General features: G+C 40.7%; 1 protein-coding gene across 1 annotated transcript in view; it reads left to right on the forward strand.

Annotated features, from left to right (window-relative positions):
- The window catches only part of ABTB3 (ankyrin repeat and BTB domain containing 3), a 778,151-nt gene that overhangs the window by 731,872 nt on the left and 26,914 nt on the right, over positions 1-19,365 (forward strand). The window lies entirely within an intron of this gene.

The raw sequence follows: 19,365 nt of genomic DNA on the forward strand, positions 1-19,365 counted from the left end.
TATGTACATAATCCTGGCTTTTTCTTACCCTATTTAAGAGCAGCATCAAAAACCTTGAACTTTCACCTCCACCAAAAACAATGCCAGCCCTAGTTAAATTAAGCAAAGCAATGTTTTCAAAAGAGATTAGCATGTGAGATCCTTTCTTTTAAGACATAATTACAGTGGCGGCTGCTAGGGAAGAGAAGTGGTAGGGCACTAACTCCCGGCAGCACACAGACTCCCCTAAGCCAATGTTGACACTGCTGTCATGCTGGTAGTAGAATTACCAGCATGACAGAAGCTTCGTGATTGTTCTGAGTGGCCTGGTTTGCTGCTCAGACAATGCCTGGGAGAATGGGACTGTTCTCCACTCAGTTGTGCAACATGGACGAGTGGTGAAGTGCGCATGTAGGTTTGGCCATCCTAAGATGGCGGGCCAAACCGACATGTGCACTTATGGTGCCCACCACTCTTCCTCCCTGCTCCATCAGACAGCCCAGTCATAGGTTATTATCATTTTATTTTTCCTATTTGCACTGCTCAGAGAGCAGTGGGGTGGCGCTCCTTCATCTTAATGGAGGTGCCGACGCTGAATAAATATAACACAAGAAAGTTAATTTAAATAATTTGAACCTCCTATCAAAAGTGTGGCAGAAATTTTATCAAAGTGGTATTATTTTCACAGAGTGGTAGACCTAATTAACAACCAAAGTTTAACTTTGTTTAGGAGGTTTCTAGTGTAGCTCATGCTCAGAAATCATCAGAAGCTTGTTCTGATAAATGTGTTACATCTCATTGGTGGGAACATTGTTTCATCTTCCAGTCACCTCCGTTACTTTGACACCACTCACTTTCATTCACACCAGCTGCGGCCCAAACAGGTAAGAGAGGTGGGGCTGGGTTACGTGGGGATTCGACAAAATACCACGAGGGGAAATTAAATAAATAAATAATGTTCCCTTGTCGTCTGTCGAAATCCCCCCACTCGGTTATTATGTGGGGCTGGTGAACGTTTGACTTAACTGGGTTTCCTTTCCTTGCTGCTAGCACGTTGGTAATCGTTTTAAAATTTAACTTAAAATTTAATTGTGTGCTTTTATTCTGCCCATTTTAAAATCTGTTCATTGCACTGTATTGTATTGTTTACATTAGCACCACTTCACGCTGACCCTGTCGTGTCCACCTGTAAGAGCGGGTCCGCCTTCACCTGGGTCAGCGCTCTAGTCTTCCCGCACAATTTACTACAAAAGCCATGCTGGCGCGAACGCGCAGCGTGTGATATGAGGGGCTGGTGAGCGTTTGACTAAACTGGGTCTCCTTGCTGCTGGCACGCTGATAATCATTTAAAAATACATTTAAAATGTAATTGTGTGCTTTTATTTCGCCAATTTTAAAATCTGTTCATTTGAATCGTATTGTATTGTTTACATTAGCGCCACTTCACGCTGACCCTGCGGTGTCCGCCTGTAAGAGCGGTACTGCCTTCACCTGGGTCAGGGCTCTAGTCTTCCTGCACATTTTACTACAAAAGCCAAGCAAACACTCAGCGGGCGCGCCAAAGGCAAACCCGGCTGCACCCGTCAGCGCCAGAAGCGTGCCCAGCCCCAAGATCGTTGACCGTTTTGGGACCCTAGCCTACTCCAGAGAATCACTACTGAAACTGAGAGTAGCCGGACATGGTAACTGTGATTTCTTTACTCTGGGGGGGAGTAGAGGAACGCTCCGCTGCACCAACCGCTCCTTCCGGTTGAAGGTGGAACTTGACAAGAACATTGTGCAGATGGGTGGGGGAGCAGGGGCATAAGGGGGGGAGAGTGGGGTGGAGTCACAGTTCTGGGACCAAACACCACCTAATATTAGGAATATAGAGTCAATGACAGGATCTGTGTTTGCAGAGGATGATAGTCTCCACTGCATACTTCTCAACACACATTCTGTTGTAAAACATAAACATGAACTAGAAATGTTATTGCAGGCCCACAGTCTGGACATAGTCAGGAAGGAATGAAAAACGACGTGGAATGGATGAAACTCAATCGTCTCAAACTGAACTCAGAAAAGACGGAGGTCCTCATCCTCGGACCATCCCCATCCGCCTGGAACGACTCCTGGTGGCATACAGCACTGGGCACCGCGCCGACACCCACGAACCATGCACGCAACCTGGGATTCATTCTAGACTCCTCCCTCACGATGACCAAGCAAGTCAACGACATCTCATCCTCATGCTTCAACACCCTGCGCATGCTCCGAAAGATCTTCCGGTGGATCCCCACCGAAACCAGAAAAACGGTCACCCAGGCCCTCATCACCAGCCGACTGGATTACGGGAATGCCCTCTACACAGGAACCACAGCCAAACTTCAGAAAAGGCTCCAACGCATACAGAACGCATCCGCACGACTCGTCCTCAACATCCCTCGCCACAGCCACATATCTGCCCACCTGAGAGAACTGCACTGGCTCCCCGTCAGCAAAAGGATCACCTTCAGGCTCCTCACCCACGCACACAAAGCGCTCCACAACACGGGCCCCGAATACCTCAACAGCCACCTCACGTTCCACACTCCAACCCGCCAGCTCCGCTCCACCAGCCTCGCCCTCGCCAGCATACCACGGATTTGCAGAACCACCGCCGGAGGAAGATCTTTCTCTTACCCGGCTGCCAAGACGTGGAACTCCCTACCCACCCACCTACAGCTGACCCGGGACCATCTCACCTTCAGGAAACACCTCAAGACCTGGCTTTTCGAGCAGTAGCAGCACCCCCCCCCCCCCCACGCTCCCCTCAGCGCCTTGAGACCCTCACGGGTGAGTAGCGCGCTCTATAAATGTATTGATTGATTAATTGATTGCACAAGCCTTCTTGACAGAGACGTGGACCGATGACACCTCGGTTCCAGACTGGAACATTGCTCTGCCACCTGGTTATGCATTATTGAACCATGACAGGCAAGAGAACAAGGGGGAGCAGAGCTATTTTGTATAAAGATTATTTGACGGTTCAGGGGAAAGTAGTGGTGGGCCTTATGGCTGAAGCCATGCGTTTTTGCACCAGGATCAATTACTCTTTCAAGTTTCAGGGTCTGCTGGTGCATAGGCCGCCTGGCCCCAGAGCTGCTTTTCTCACTGGCCCTCCTGTCTTATATGGAATCATGCATTGACATTGAATTTTTTTCAATACTTGGGGATTTCAATTATCATCTGGAGCTCAGTACAAACTCTGAGACAGCCAGACTCTTAGACGATATGGCAGCACACAGCCTTAGCCAGATAGTGTCAGAGCCTACTCACCGGGCGGGACACACTCTAGATGTTTTTTTTTCTAATAACCCTGATATCACACTGGCCAGCATTGAGTCACTCCCTTGGACTGACCACAGGGCAGTTTTCTTTGAGGCCATGGTGAGGGCACCTAAATACTGCCCCCCGTTCAAAGCATCTAGGGTCACGTTCAGAAGTTGGAACAAGGTAAAGGGCAGGGATCTAGAAGATGCTCTCAATCACTCCCTTCCAACTTTAGAAAGTGACAATGAGGTAGCAACCTCACAGTTCAATGAGTGGATACAGAGGGCGGCCGATAGTGTTGCACCAGAACAAATGGGAATGGCTAAAAGGCACCAACTGGCAACACCCTGGAATGGCCATAAAATTAAAGCATTAAAGGTAGGGTGTAGAAGGTTTGAGCGCCTCTAGAGAGTAGACTATAGTAATATGAGCAAACAGGCATACAACAGGGCTCTAAAACTGTACAAGGAGGCCATTCTTGAAGCTGATGCTGCGCGTCTCCAGAAATTCTCTGTAAACCATCACCTTAACCCAAGGAGCTATTCACAAATTACTTATCAGTGGGCCCATAACACTGTAAATCATTCATACACATATTTACCATGCTCCGAGGATTCGGTGAAGACCAAAGGAGAGCTGCTAGATTATAGTGGAGTGTCTAAAACAAAGATTTTATACATTATTTACATCTGCAGTTTAATTTCTAATATCAGGGTTTTGATTTGAGAAGACATTAAAACACCCCACCATTATTTGTCAATGGATTAGCTAGTAAAAAATAACTAAAGGATAAAAAGACCTACTTAATTCTCCATTTATTTAATTTTTATTTAGAGATTAAATCTCCTAGCATGACCTTATGTTTTATTTCAAAGAAAATGTAATTATACATTAATGACCTGAAAGGAAAGGTTTAAAATTCAAAACATTCATTTATTAGCATGACAGTTTAGAAAATAAGAAAAGGTCAATATTAACAAAATGTAGAAATACAGACATCAGCATAAGACAGGATAGTTCCCACAGAGCACCTCTCTATCTCTCTCGATGTTCCCCTCTCATAGGACTCCACACTCATTCAAAAGTTAAAGTTCAGAAAAATTTCAAAGTCCCTGCGCCATAGGGAAATGGCGCAGTCCGACAGCCTATCGGGATGCAAAGATTAGATCAAAAAGCAAGCTTATTTCATCGTCCCAAATGTCTTGATTTATACCCTATTTTACTAACTTATCTATCTAAAAGTTGAAACTTTAGGGTTCTGATTGGTCACTTAAGGGGTGGATGAATATCGCCTCATCGCATTACTGTTTAATTTCCGCAGAGTCATCATTATAATTGAAAGAAATAGTAAGCCCATTATTCATGTCATGCTTCTTCCCTTGTGTCCTTTAAATTGTTATTCGATGTCTTATTCCCACGTTCAAGATGCTGACATTCAAAAAAGTTGCCATCTGTTCCGAGTGGCAGGCCACACTGTCCTTGACCCATTCTGTACATGCACAGGCAACTCGCACTTCTCCCCGCGCATGCTCACTTCCTCACAAACTCGGAGTAGCAGTCAGCCTCCATTTTCTTTTAGCCACATAGGCCACAATTTCAGAACTATTATACAAACAAACACAAATAAACGTAAATTTGAGAAATAAAGCCCTTCTGTTTACCTCCCCTTTTCTAATAGTATCCCAGTTAGTATTCACCTAGCTTTAAGCAACATATTTGCGGGAGTTTACTTACCAATCTTCATGATTTATGCCACAAATAAACAGACAGAAAGCACATCTATGCAATTTTCAATTAGGTTATGACATATGCGTACTTTTTATGACAAAATGCATAACAGATTAGTAAATTACATTTGGCAATTACATGCAATTTAGAATCCCACGTGTATTTGTGTAGGTGCATTCAATTCTATGTTGGTTAATTTCAAAACCACATGATTAATACATGTTACTGTTATGGAGAATTCACTTTACAAGGGGTATACAAAATTTTTGTTTCCACTTTGCTCCATCAACTCCCTCCTTTGGTGATTTTATCACCAAAAACCCAAAATTTTGAAAAGTTTCTCTCAACATGTTTAAAATTCTTTTAGTTAGTATGAGTTACACTTTCGTTTCTTCCATTTTCTTTCTGTCTTGATAAAGTTTCTCTTTAAACTCTTCCATCTCAATATCACCTATTTCTCTTTCCCTGTCTTGTATTTCTACAATTACTTTCTTTAAAGATGCTTTAACATTTCTTCTTTTTCTACATTGACAACTTAATCTAAAAACTAAGATCATTATTATTATTACAATAACTAGAGTTAGTATTTTCCCTATATTAGATCTACCTATTTCATAGAACCAATTTTTAACTGCTGAAAAACTTCTACCAAGCTTCTCAAGAACACCATCAACCTCCAGTGGTTCAATTTCTCTATGCAATTTTGTAATTTTTGTAATATATTTATCAATGTTTTGACTTTTATCAGGAATGTAGGTACAACAGTGTTGTACGTTTAAAATTCCACAAACTCCTCCTTCTTTTGCCAAAATTATATCTAAAGCAAGTCGATTTTGCATCACCAGACTTCTCATAGCAAACATTTCAGTGTTTACGATTAAAAATCCTCCAGCTGAGTCTGTTGACAATCGATCTACTATGGTTGCCAATTTTCTAATTCTATTCGCATTAAAATATATACCCACTGTTGGTATCAGTGCTCCAAAAACATCACCTATTATTTCAATTACACTTTCTCTTCTTCTATGACTTAAAGGTTTGCCTATTTCATGAATTCCATTAGTACCTCTATCTACATGAAAGATTTTGGGAAAGACTAAGCCAACATAACATGAGCCGTACCAGTGATCTGGTAATTTGTAATAAGCTTTGTTCCCACACAAGAAATAAATACCTGGAAAACTGGGTCATTACTACCTTTAAATCCCCATCCTCCTTTTATGATATAAGTGTCTTCACATTGACTTGCACCCACAAAATAATTGTCATACTCTTCGAATACATAATGTTCCCAAGAATGGTGTATCTATGCTTATAGCCCCATTTACATTATGTCCCTCAATAATATCATCTGAAAACGCCCACTTTGTAGATTTAGTTTGTTTCACTTTTTCTTGTCGTTTATATTGCTGCCTTCTTTCCTCAACCATATTTAGAAAGACTTTCTCTTCATTTCTCATTTTACAAGTCAAATTCTGTTTGAAGGCATAATCATGTGTCAATTCTTGTGTTTCTAAGAAATATTCTCCAAAAACTTTAGCAGGTTTAATTAGATTTAGTTCAGCAACAATTTTCAATTTTGCAAATACATCATCAGAATCTGAATAATAATATTCTAATTTTCCTGTCCTATAAAATAAACTTGTTATTACACTACATGTCACTTCATGTGTTAATGGTAAATGGTGGTAAGTCACATCCTCGGACACAGATGCTGGCAATTTTACACAGACATAACAATCGCTGGCATCCTTTGTCCTCACATACTCAGATAATAATCTCGAAAAGGTGTTTTGTGAGAAGTCATTAATCGACTTATCTTGATGATTTTCAGGCCTATATACATGTAATTTTTCATTTTTCAACTCATTATTCTTACTTTTCATACTCTCATTTGCTTTCAATTTTTCAAAATCTGGCTTAAAAGGAATGATAATAGCAAGAATCAACCATACTAACATTATTAATCCAGTACATAATAGCCACATTCCACACCATTTTCTAAAAATAGAACACTTAGATTGGGTTACTTCATTAGTAGCCATTTTTTTTAACACAGCAATTTTCACAATCTTTTCACCTTTAAATTGTCTCTCTTTAACGTTGTTTAACTTACAATGTACTTTTCAACCTAGATTATAAATTTTCTTTTATATATAGTTCTTCTTTTCACGGTTTTTCCAAACTTCTTTAAAATCTCTTTTTCTTTCTTTTGAGTCACCGTTTACTCACTTTCCTTTTTCATCACCTTGACAATGCAAGTTCTCTTGGCTGCTATTTACTTCACTTATTGGAGGCAGCAACATATAGGTCCACTCAGGTGATTTATATTTTTGATTTTGGCTTTTGTACAATCTCTATTTTCTTTCCCAACAACTCCTTTTGACTGGTTATTTTATTCACTTGATCTTCTTGTACTTTTGCTTTATTAACCAGTTTAATTTTCAGTCCATCATTTCCTTTAGGCCAATTATCTCCTTTTTGAACTCTTTTTATTTCAGGTTCAACAGTGTTTCGCTCCACTCTACAAGCTCTTTTTCTTGAACTTCTCCTTAATTAAGGGTCATCATCACTGTCATCAGTCTCTGTTTCAGATCTTTCTATAGTTTCATTTATAATGAATTTGACAGGATCTGATTCTTTTTCTGAGCTTATTTTCTCTTTAGTCCGTTCTTTCACTCTGTTAGGAACTTCTCCGTAGCTGGCACTTGGAAGCTCATCGTGAGTTAATTCCCTTTCACCAGTTTCAAGATTTCGGTTCCAGCTTTTAGAGCTTTCAGACTGTCCTTCAGTATCTTCTTGATTACCAGTTTTATTTTCACTTAGCTCAGTGTCCGTACTGGTATCAGTCTCTACGAAATCTCGACTTAGAGGTCGATCTTCAAAATTTGGTAGTTCAACTATTTCATTTTCTTCTTCAGATGCAGAGCTAGTATCTGATATCTCCAGATGTCGACGAACAGGTCGAGCTTCAGTATCTGGATCTTTTTCTGGTTCACCCTCAGAGTCTGAGTCAGTGGTGCTTTCACCCTCTTCCTGTGGATTTTCAGGCTCAGGCACACGAATGGTGTGGCTGGCGTGCACCCACCTCTTGACTCCAGCACATTTAACTGCATTGGTACTAACCAGAATAACTTGTCGGGGCTTTTGCCAGCGAGGCACTAGACAGTTTCTTCTCCTGTGAATCTTTATCCAAACCCAATCTCCGTGGACTAGATCATGAGCTGGACGTTTTTCTTTCCTTTGTGCCTCAGTTCCCACCTGATGGAATTTTTTCAGTAATCCAGTATGATATCATCATTTATACTCAGCAGTTTATCAAATGGCACAAATGCTTGTCTCATTACTCTTCCCATCAAAATCTCATTGGGACTTAATCCTGTTCTTTTATCGGGAATGCTCCTCAAGGTCATTAGAACAAGTGGCAGTGCATCGGGCCATTTTAGTCCTGTGGCCAACACATTTTTGCAATTCTGTTTTTTATTGTTCCATTTACTTGTTCAAGCACCCCAGAAGCTTCTGGTCTGTAAGCACAGTGTAACTTCTGACGAATGTCCATTGCTTCACAAATCATTTGCATTAATTAATTATGAAAATGTGTTCCACGGTCTGTTTCAATGGTTACTGGGAAACTGTGGCGTGGTATTATCTCACGCAACAGGAGTTTTGCAACAGTCACTCCATCATTTCTCCTGGTTGGAAAGGCTTCAACCCACTGTGAAAACGGACAAATGATCACAAGTACATACCGAAGTCTGTTACAGGGTGGATGCTCAATAAAATCCAATTGCATTCTTGTAAATGGACCTCCCTCTCGTCCTACGGTTCCCAAATTCAAAACTGTTTTTCTTTTGACATACAAGGCATCTCTGGCACAGGCTTTCAGCAATCATCCTAAACTTAGGGTTGTACCATGTCTGTCTAAACATCCTGGTCATGGCGTCCCTCCCGATATGGGCTTGACCATGATCCATCGGGCCATATTTGAAATCATGTTATCAGGCCTTACTTGTCTTTCATCTTTGTAAACCCAGATTTCATCCTCTTCTCTCTGTCTACAACCTGCTTTTAACCAGTTATCTTTTTCTTCTTCACTGGCTTCTTCCTGCATGTGCCTCACTTCTTGCCATGTCTCAACTACTGTGGTTAGCATCAAAGGACTTGAAACATGTTCAGTTTGTCTATCCCGATTTATAGATGCAAGATTTTTGGCACAGTATTTTGCAATTGAATCAACTATTTATTACCTCTGGTAATATGATCATCTCCTTTCTTGTGAGCTGCACATTTCATGACAGCTATCTTGTCAGGTAATTGAATTGCATCAATCAACATTCTCACAAATTCAGAATTTCTAATGGGGGATCCTGCCGAAGTCATATAACCTCTTTGGGACCACAGTTGACCATAGTCATGGACAACCCCAAAACCATATTGACTGTCAGTCACTATGGTGACCCTTATCTCTTTTCCCAGCTCACATGCTCGAATCAAAGCAATCAATTCTGCAATATGAGCAGAACGAATTCCTTTCAAACAAGATGCTTCTAAGACATCAGCTACTGTACAAACCGCTCAGTGCACCTTCATCTGTTCTTAAACACGAACCATCAACCAACATCACATAATCATATTCAGGCAATCGTACATCATTGATATCAGGCTTTGGTTTGGTACAGTATTCAAGAACATCCAAACATTTGTGATCAACTTAATTTCTTACTAACACATCCATAACATCAGGTAACCGTGTAGATGGATTCACATTTACACATCTTGAAATTGTCACATTATCTGCACCTAAGATTGTTTTCTCGTATTTTGTCATTCTGTTATTGGTAAGGTACTGTGTTTTGGTTCTGGTGAGGAGAATCTCCATTGAATGAGGTACATATACTCTCAAAGGAAATCCCATCACTATACCTTCACTTTGTTCCAGACTCATACTTGTAGCAGCTACTGCTTTTAAACATCCCGGTAATGCACTTGCAACGGGATCCAAAACAGCAGAAAAATATGCAATTGGTTTTCTCAGTTTTCCATATCTTTGTATTAAAACTGACAAAGCCCATCCTTCTCTCTCACTGCAATACAGTTCAAATTAATTTCATAATCTGGCATTCCTAATGCTGGTGCTTCACATAAGCTTGTTTTCAGCTGTTCGAAAGCTTCCATTTCTGCTTTATTCAGTGCTATTGGATCTTTTACATCTGCTCTTGTCAATCTCTGTAGTGGTTTTGCTATTAGTGAAAATCCACTAATCCATTTATTTATTTATGTATTTTACCGATTTGTAGAGCGCGTGGCTGCCCGTAAGCGTCCCAGCGCTGAATGACAGGAACCAGAAGCAGAAGGAGATTTACGGGAACAACCAGGTTTTAAGTGCTCTTCGGAATGAGAGGAGGTTGGGTTGGGCTCTGATGTCTGGGGGTAGTGTGTTCCATAATTTGGAAGCATTATATGCGAACAGTCGGCCGCCAGAGCGGGCTTTCTTAATTCTAGGAACAGAAGCTAGATTGCAGTTTGAGGATCTGAGCGTTCTTTTGGTGGTGTGCGGTGTGATGAGGTTTTGTAGGATTGGGGGGGCCTTACCATGTAGGATTTTGTAAGTAGTGCAGAGCGCTTTGAATTGTATTCTTTCCTGACGGGTAGCCAGTGCAAGGTGTTCAAGGCAGGTTTGGCTGAGCAGCGGCGATGGGTTCCTGTGAGGAGGCGGGCGGCGGTATTTTGTACTGTCTGGAGCTTTGACAGTACTTTTTTAGGAGCCCCCAGGTAGAGGGCATTGCCGTAGTCCAGGCGTGACAGCACGAGACCATGGATTAGGAGTTTTTGAAATTGTGCAGGGAGTAGGGGTAGAATTTTCCTAGCTGACCGTGGGAGGCGGTGACACACCCCAGCCGTTTTCCTTGCTAGGGTGTGAAAATTGAGGCCTTCATCTAGCCATATTCCTAGGCTCTTAATTTCCTGTTTCGGAACGGGTGGAGTACCCATGCAGGATGGCCATAGGGTTTTGGAATGGTAGAGAGATTTATTGCCCAAGATCATTATCTCTGTCTTGTCGTTGTTCAACTTAAGATGGGAGAGGTTCATCCATTTAGTTATTTCACTTAGACAGGTTTGAAGGTTAGGGAGGGAGTGGTCTTGCTGACTTAAGGAGACTACCAGTTGGGTGTCGTCAGCGTAGGTAAGGAGCTTGATCCCAAAAGGGGTGACGATTTGTTCAAGGGGGGGCATGTAAACATTAAAAAGGGTCGGGCTCAGGGATGAACCCTGAGGGACCCCACAGCTGATGGCAGTGGACCTGGACGTGAAATTGCCATCTGCTACCTGGAAGGATCTGTTCTCGAGAAAGGATTTAAGCCAGGCCAAGGCGGTTCCTGCGATTCCAAGCTCACTGAGCCTGTGGACCAGTGTCGAGTGGTTGACGGTGTCGAAGGCCGCGCTCAGGCCCAGGAGGATCACTGCCACTGATCCTCCTGAGTCCATGATTTTTCTTGCCTCTTCGACAACCGCCAATATCGCAGTTTCTGTGCTCTGGCCGGGCCTAAATCCGGTCTGAGATGGCTCCAGGAGCCCGTTGGTTTCAAGATGGTGGGATAAGCTGTAATTGACATATTTCTCCGCCATTTTGCTAATGCCTGGGAGCAGGGAGATCGGTCTGTAATTGCCAAGTTCCATAGGGTCCAGATGCGATTTTTTAATCAGTGCTTTCACCGTTGCTTTTTTCCAGTTGGGGGGAACGATGCCGTGGGCGAGTGAGATGTTAATCAGTTTTGTCAGGTATGGAAGAATGGTGGACGTTACTAATTTGAGGATGTTGAGTGGTGCGGGGTCGGTAGGGCAACCACCTTTAATAGAGTTGAGTATGGGAAGGAGGGTGTCCATTGTCAGAGGAGTGAAGTGTGACAATTGACATGCTGAGGCATGGTGTGTACGACCGGGCTGGTCGACAGAGGAGGCGTCCGCAGTAGGCGGTGGAAGGGAGTTGATGATATTTGTTATTTTCAGATTAAAAAATTCTGCAAGTTCGTTGCAACGGGTAGCTGACGCTTCTACCATTGTCGACAGTATCCTATCATTCCAAGAAACATTCTCACCTGTCTCTGTGTTTTTGGAGGTTTCATTCCTTGTATCATTTTGATCCTTTCTATGGTAACTTGTCTAATTCCTTTAGCAATCTTATGGCCTAAATATTGTACTTCTTTCTGACAAAACTGTAGTTTTGACGGAGACACTTTATGTCCTTCCTCTGCTAATTGATTTAACAGTACAACTGTGTCTGAAACACATGCATCTTTAATTTTTGATGTCACTAACAAATCATCAATGTATTGCACTAGAACTGATTCTCCAGGCATACTTAAACTTTCTAATGATTTCTTTAGCAATTGATTAAAGATAGATGGACTCTCAGTATACCCCCGAGGAATTCGGCACCATGCCAAGATACTGTCTCCGAACCGGAACGCAAATATTGGCTGGCTTTCAGGATGTAATGGAACGCATTACATAGATCAATGACTGTATACCATTCTGCATCATGTGGAATTTGGTATAAAATTATTGCTGTGTTTGGCAAAATTGGACAACATGGAACAACAATTTGATTTACCTTTCTCAAATCCTGTACTATTCTAAATGTTCCATTTGGCTTTTTCAATCCCATTACAGGCGAGTTACAAGGTCCACTTTCTATTTCTCTCAAGATCCCTTGTTCAATCATTTTATTTATCACTGGGGTTATTCCTTCAATTATTTCAGCTGTCATTTTGTATTGGGGATTATTCGGGTAACTTATTCCTTCTTTCACAGAAACTTTCACAGGATCTACATTTTTCATCAAGCCAATATCTTCTCCTGTGAAATCCCACATTTGTTCTTTGACTACTTCCTTCAACTCATCAGGTATTTTCTCTTGATCAAAAACAGTAAACATATTATCCTTTTCTGATTCTATTAATGATATTGTCATTTTATACAAACTATCCTCATCCGGGGTTTGAAGCTCAATGCCATCCGGTGAACAGTAAATGGCACAGTTCATTTTACACAGTATGTCCCTGCCAAGAAGATTAACAGAACTACTGTCACACACCACAAATAGATGCATGTCTTTGAAGTTCCCAATTTCTATTTCAACTGGTTTTGTGAAGGAGGTTTTAATCTGCTTATTGGCTACACCAACAACTGGAATGTGTTCTCCCGAGAGAGGAAGATTTTGAATTTCCACTGATCTAACAGTAGAACGGGTAGCACCTGTATCCACTGGGAAAGTCACATCTACATCATTCACCTTTCCATTCACATAGGGACCAGATTGATCTACCTCTAGAGTAGCACCAAGTACGCACTCTTCTCCATCTTTCAGTCACCGTCAGAAACTGTCATCCGACTCATTCCCTCTTCCCTCAGCTAATACTGTGGACTCACATTCACTCTTGGATTTCTTGTTACCTGATCTCCTGCGCAGAATCGTGTCTCTGCACTGTATCTATGTAGGCTTACACTGTGAGGAAGTGGAGGTTGTGGCACCTGACTCTGTTGATTAACTACCTGTTGCTGTGGCGATGGCTGTTGAATTACCTCATTCTGCACCTGTGGATTCAATTATGCATTTTCTGGGTTAACTTTCGGTGGATACTTACACTCTTTTCTCCAATGCCCCATCCTTCCGCAATTACGACATGGATATTTCTTCTTCAGTTCTTCTATATTTCCTGTTAATTTTTGCTTACTGAAATTTCCTTTCATTCTATTCTGATTTCCTTCTGCACTTTTATTCTCTAATTGAGCTACCTGATGTTCTGCAACTTTCTTTTGTGCTCACATTGCTTTCTCTTTAGGTTTTCTTTGTTTTTTTACTTCAATATCATCACTACAGTATTTTGTATGTCTCAAAACCTCATCCACTGAGCATAATTGCCACTCCATCAAATTATGCTTAATCATGTCCCCTATTTCTGGTCTTAATCCAAACACAAAACGATATACAAAATGACTCATATATTTTTCATTCAGTTCCTCTTATCCACTGTATTGCTTAAACACTAATAACAGTCTCTCATAAAATGCATGAACTGATACTTTTGTATTGTTCTGTCAATCTTTACCCAATCTGTCTCTTTTGGTGGGATTTTATTTTTCAGAAACACTATTAGTTGCTCATATTTTCGCATTACTTCAGTTCCAGGAGCACTTGTTACTTTATCTCGTGGATATTCAGTTTTAGGCCAGTCTACGGTGATCTTGCCATAGATCTGCTGGTACTACTATTTCAAATAATCCGTCTGAATCTTTCCATAAAACTTTTGAAACTTTTACAAATTGATCTACCTGTCTATACTATTCTACTGGTTTCTCTCTTAATCTGGTAAAGTCATTTGTAAATGATAAAATGTCCTGTCTGCTCCAAGGTACATGTACATATCCTCCTCCTGGTATTTCTCTCATAGGAAATTCATTTACCTCTTCCTCTTTCTCTCTTACTGGGAATGCAAATGTTGATTTGTCATTGTTTTCCTCTCTTTTCTTTGTCCAAATTATTTTCCACTTATCAATGTCTCCCCATTTTCTCAACAACACAATCAATTCTTTTATTTGAGTTATTCTTCCTGCTGTATTCATATTTTTTATATCTTTTTCTGTAAAATCCACTCTAGAAGGTTTCTGCATCACCTTATATTTTGTAAAATCTACATCCATTTCACTTGCTAACCCTTCAAATCGATCATGCATATTTTTGGTTTTCTATGTAATACCTTTACACATAAACATCAATTCATCATCTTGATAAATTTTCAATCTATCTGTCCCAATCGTTCTAATTATCAGTTCTTCCATATGAATTTTTAGTCTAGCCACATCTAACGTTTTTGGTTCATTTTCTTTCAATTTTAAAGCTTTAATCCAATCACTTAATTCCTGACCGGACGGTCCTACTGGAGTTTGTGTCAAATCGATTTTCTCTGCACTTTTCTCAGGAGTCATGGAATCAGACTCTGCTCCTGTTGAAAATTTATATGGAAGACTCTGATTAAAAGTTAAATCAGGCGCTGTCATTTGATTTGTACGTTTAATTTCTGACAAGTCTGGGTAAACCTTTTCCTTCACTTTTTGTAAACTCTGACTTAAAGGAATAGTTAAAGATGGTTCTTCTATTTTCTGATTCTCAAACACTGAGATTACAGGACCTATCGCTACCAGAACAGTTACTGCTTCTATATTTTTTATAAGTTCTTGTATCTTTTCAGTTAACTCATTTGTTGAACGTATATATTCAGAAGTACTTGTTTGTGCTTCGATTTGCCTTTCTATTCTGTTCTCATTTTTCCTTCTTTCATCATGTTGTTTGGGTGTCCCAGTAAATCTGATCCCTATTAATGGAACATCCGAATCATATCTCATTTCTACTCTTTCCGGAAGATCTCTAAAATGTGAAAATTGTCTTGGAGTTTCTGCAAGTCTGTCCTCCATCAGTGGAGCATTTGGGGTCGTACCTATAGAGTTTGGTTGTTATGGTGGTGGTCTCCTATTTAGGATCTCCTCCAGCACGGTATCCTCTGATTCACAATCCTCATAACTTTTCCTTCCTATCTCTACATTATTTCTCTTTTCAATACTCTTTCGTCCTAACCCCTCATCAACCATTCTAACCAGATACATTCCAACACACATGTTAGCATTTCTCCATCTGCGCATTCTATTCTCATGAGTTTCTCTCCAGAATCCACAAATTCTATTCTTTGGTCCTATGTAGTCCTCAAACCTTTCTCGCTCTAAATCATGCATTTCATCTTCCCACTCAGCCAAAGCTTCAAACTGAGTCGGTCTAGATCTTGGTTGAAGCTTCATCATCTTTTCTCTCAAATTTCTTAATACTGGAGACTGAAAGATCCTACTTCTGGAAAACCTAAATGCACTATCATTTTTGGTATATCTTGCCCAATTTTCTAACCATATACATGTATGGTAGCCATATTTTGTCTTCATGTATGATGCAGGCGCTTTAGGCGGAGGAAGCAATTTTCCCTCTCTCGTTTCAATTACTTTATCCTTTTTAAACACATTTTCAATTTTTGAAACCATGAAGATTTTTCTCTCTCCGCTTCATAGTAAAATTCAATTTTTCTATTAATTTCCTGTCTTTCAAAAGATTGCGCAATCTTCCGCAAACTGCTTCGTAACACCAGCCTTTCACAGCGTGGTTCACACTAACGCACCAATTAGAACAAGATACGTTTCAGTAGTGCTCAACCAATTTCTTCGCTGCTTTTACTGTTGCACCGATCAGTCCTTACTCTGTCTTGGTCATACGGACCAATCCCAGTGCGACACGTTTGACGTCAGCCTTGCTCCGGCTTCTGCAGCTCCGACTGACCCTCCCTTTAAAAAATGTATCGGCACGCTGTATTTACACCAAAGTGATAGTTCCCTCAATCACACCAGTATTCTGTATTTCCAGTAGACAGCGTTTACCTCTTCTCTACCACAGAATTTTACTTTCGCCAATAAACCTTAGGTTAAACTTTATTACTCTCTCCGGGTAGAGTTTTAGCCAGAATACGCAATGATCCCTATGCTCAGACCCAAGATTTCACAGGTTGCCCTCGCTATGCATTCACCACTTTTACACATAAAAGTCCCTAAACTTGTAACATACTACAATGTCACCACTTTGAAACAGACAATGGGATGTGCAGCTTCACTTGCCACACTTCCTCTGCCTGCAGACAGAGTGACCAGCTTCCCACACTTTCCGGAAGCCTTTTTCAGACTACATATAACGTAATACAGACTCAACAGATGTTAGTCATGAATTCTGTATATCAAAATTCTATATACTCTACACTACACATCATATATCCTAGTCAACCTATAGAAACCTGTGCTCTGCTACCAAGTAAATAACTGATGCAGCGCATCTCCAGAAATTCTCTGTAAACCATCACCTTAACCCAAGGAGCTATTCACAAATTACTCATCAGTGGGCCCATAACACTGTAAATCATTCATACATACATTTACCCTGCTACGAGGATTTGGTGAAGACCAAAGGAGAGCTGCTAGATTATAGCGTAGTGTCTAAAACTAAGATTTTATACATTATTTACATCTGCAGTTTAATTTCTAATACCATGGTTTTGATTTGAGAAGACATTAAAACACCCCACCATTATTTGTCAATGGATCAGCTAGTAAAGTTAACTAAAGGATAACAAGACCTGGTTAATTCTGCATTTATTTAATTTTTATTTAGAGATTAAATATCCTAGCATGACCTCTATGATTTAAAAAAAAAAAAGTAATTATACATTAATGACCTGAAAGGAAAAGTTTAAAATTCAAAACATTCATTTATTAGCATGACAGTTTAGAAAATAAGAAAAGGTCAATACTACCAAAATGTAGAAATGAAGACATCAGCATAAGACAGAATGGTTCCCAAAGAACACCTCTCTATCTCTCTCGATGTTCCCCTCTCAAAGGACTCCACACTCATTCAAAAGTTAAAGTTCAGAAAAATGTCAAAGTCCCTGTGCCATAGGGAAATTGCGCAGTCCGACAGCATATCGGGATGCAAAGATTAGATCAAAAAGAAAGCTTATTTCATTGTCCCAAATGTCCTCTCTTATACCCTTTTTCACTAACTTATCTATCTAAAAGTTGAAACGTTAGGGTTCTAGACTGTCCGTGATTGGTCACTTAAGGGGTGGATGAGCATCACCTCATCGCATTACTGTTCAATTTCCACAGAGTCATCGCTATAATTGAAAAAAATAGTAAGCCCATTGTTCATGTCATGCTTCTTCCGTTGTGTCCTTTAAATTGTTATTCGATGTCTTATTCCCACGTTCAAGATGCTGACATTCAAAAAAGTTGGCTTCTGCTCCAAGTGGCAGGCCACACTGTCCTTGACCCATTCTGTACAGGCACAGACAGGTCGCACTTCTCCCCGCGCATGCTCACTTCCTCACAAACACGGAGTCGCAGTTAGCCTCCATTTTCTTTTGACCACATAGGCCACAATTTAGGAACTATTGTAGAAACAAACACAAATAAACGTAAATTTGAGAAATAAAGCCCTTCTGTTTACCTCCCCTTTTCTAATAGTATCCCAGTTAGTATTTACCTAGCTTAAAGCAACATATATGTGGGATTTTACTTACCAATCTCCATGATTTATACCACAAATAAACAAACAGAAAGCACATCCATGCAATTTTCAATTAGATTATGACAAATGCGTACTTTTTATGACAAAATGCATAACAGATTAGTAAATTACGTTTGGCAATTACATGCAATTTAGTATCCTCGTGTATTTGTGTAGGTGCATTCTATTCTATTTTGGTTAATTTTAAAACCACACGATTAATATATATTACTGTTATGAAGAATTGACTTTACAAGGGGTATAAAACATTTTTGTTTCCCACTTGCTCTATCAAAGCTAAACGGGTATATTTTACAGAAAATATCCAAGAGGCAGGAAATTCGGCCAGAGAACATTTTAAATGTGTTACATTCCTATTCCAGCCACCGCAGGTAAATACGTTTAAACCGGACCAGGATTTTTGTAATCATCTTGCCACCTGTTTCAGAACAAGGTGCAAGTGATATACAATGATCTGGCCAATTCATCAAACCTCATGGCAGAAAACAGCCCTTCATCCTCTGGGATGGAGACAGTACACTCTAGGTTAACGGGTTTCAAACCACTACTGGCAGATAAAGTAACCAATCTTCTGCAATCAATAAAATCAGGCTCACCCAATGGCCCTGCCCCCACTATTATGCCTATGGCCACTGGGAAGATCAGTGATATACTCACCCCCCTGATCAATCAACTTCTGGCATCTGGAATCTACCCTCTGGCCTGGAAGACAGAGTGCATCAGGCCAATCCTGAAGAAGACCCCACAGAGCACAAAAACTACAGTCCCATCTTGGGCCTACCCTTTGCAGCCAAGGTCCTTGAAAAGTTGGTTACTAAGTCGCTGACCAACTACTTAGACACTAATTGGCTACTAAATCCCACGCAGCATGGGTTTCAACTAAGACACTCTACTAAGTTGGCTTTGATTGCGGCCTCAGAGGGGATCCAGAAGGTGGTAGACGGGGATGGTAGGGCAATCTCGTTCTCCTCGATCTGTCTGCCGCATTCAACACTGTGAATCATACAGTGTTGGTGTGACGACTGCGGGAGATGGGAATTGGGAGGTCAGCCCTGACCGTCCTCTCCTCTTTTTTAGAGGACAGGAAACAGAGCCTGAGTTGAGAAGGTCTACAATCTGACAGCTTCAATCTGCCCTGTGGTGTTCAACAGGGATCAGCCCTGTCCCTGACATTGTTCAATGTCTATGTGACA

The sequence above is a fragment of the Lissotriton helveticus genome, chromosome 1_1 (assembly GCF_964261635.1).
Source record: "Lissotriton helveticus chromosome 1_1, aLisHel1.1, whole genome shotgun sequence".
NCBI lineage: Eukaryota > Metazoa > Chordata > Amphibia > Caudata > Salamandridae > Lissotriton > Lissotriton helveticus.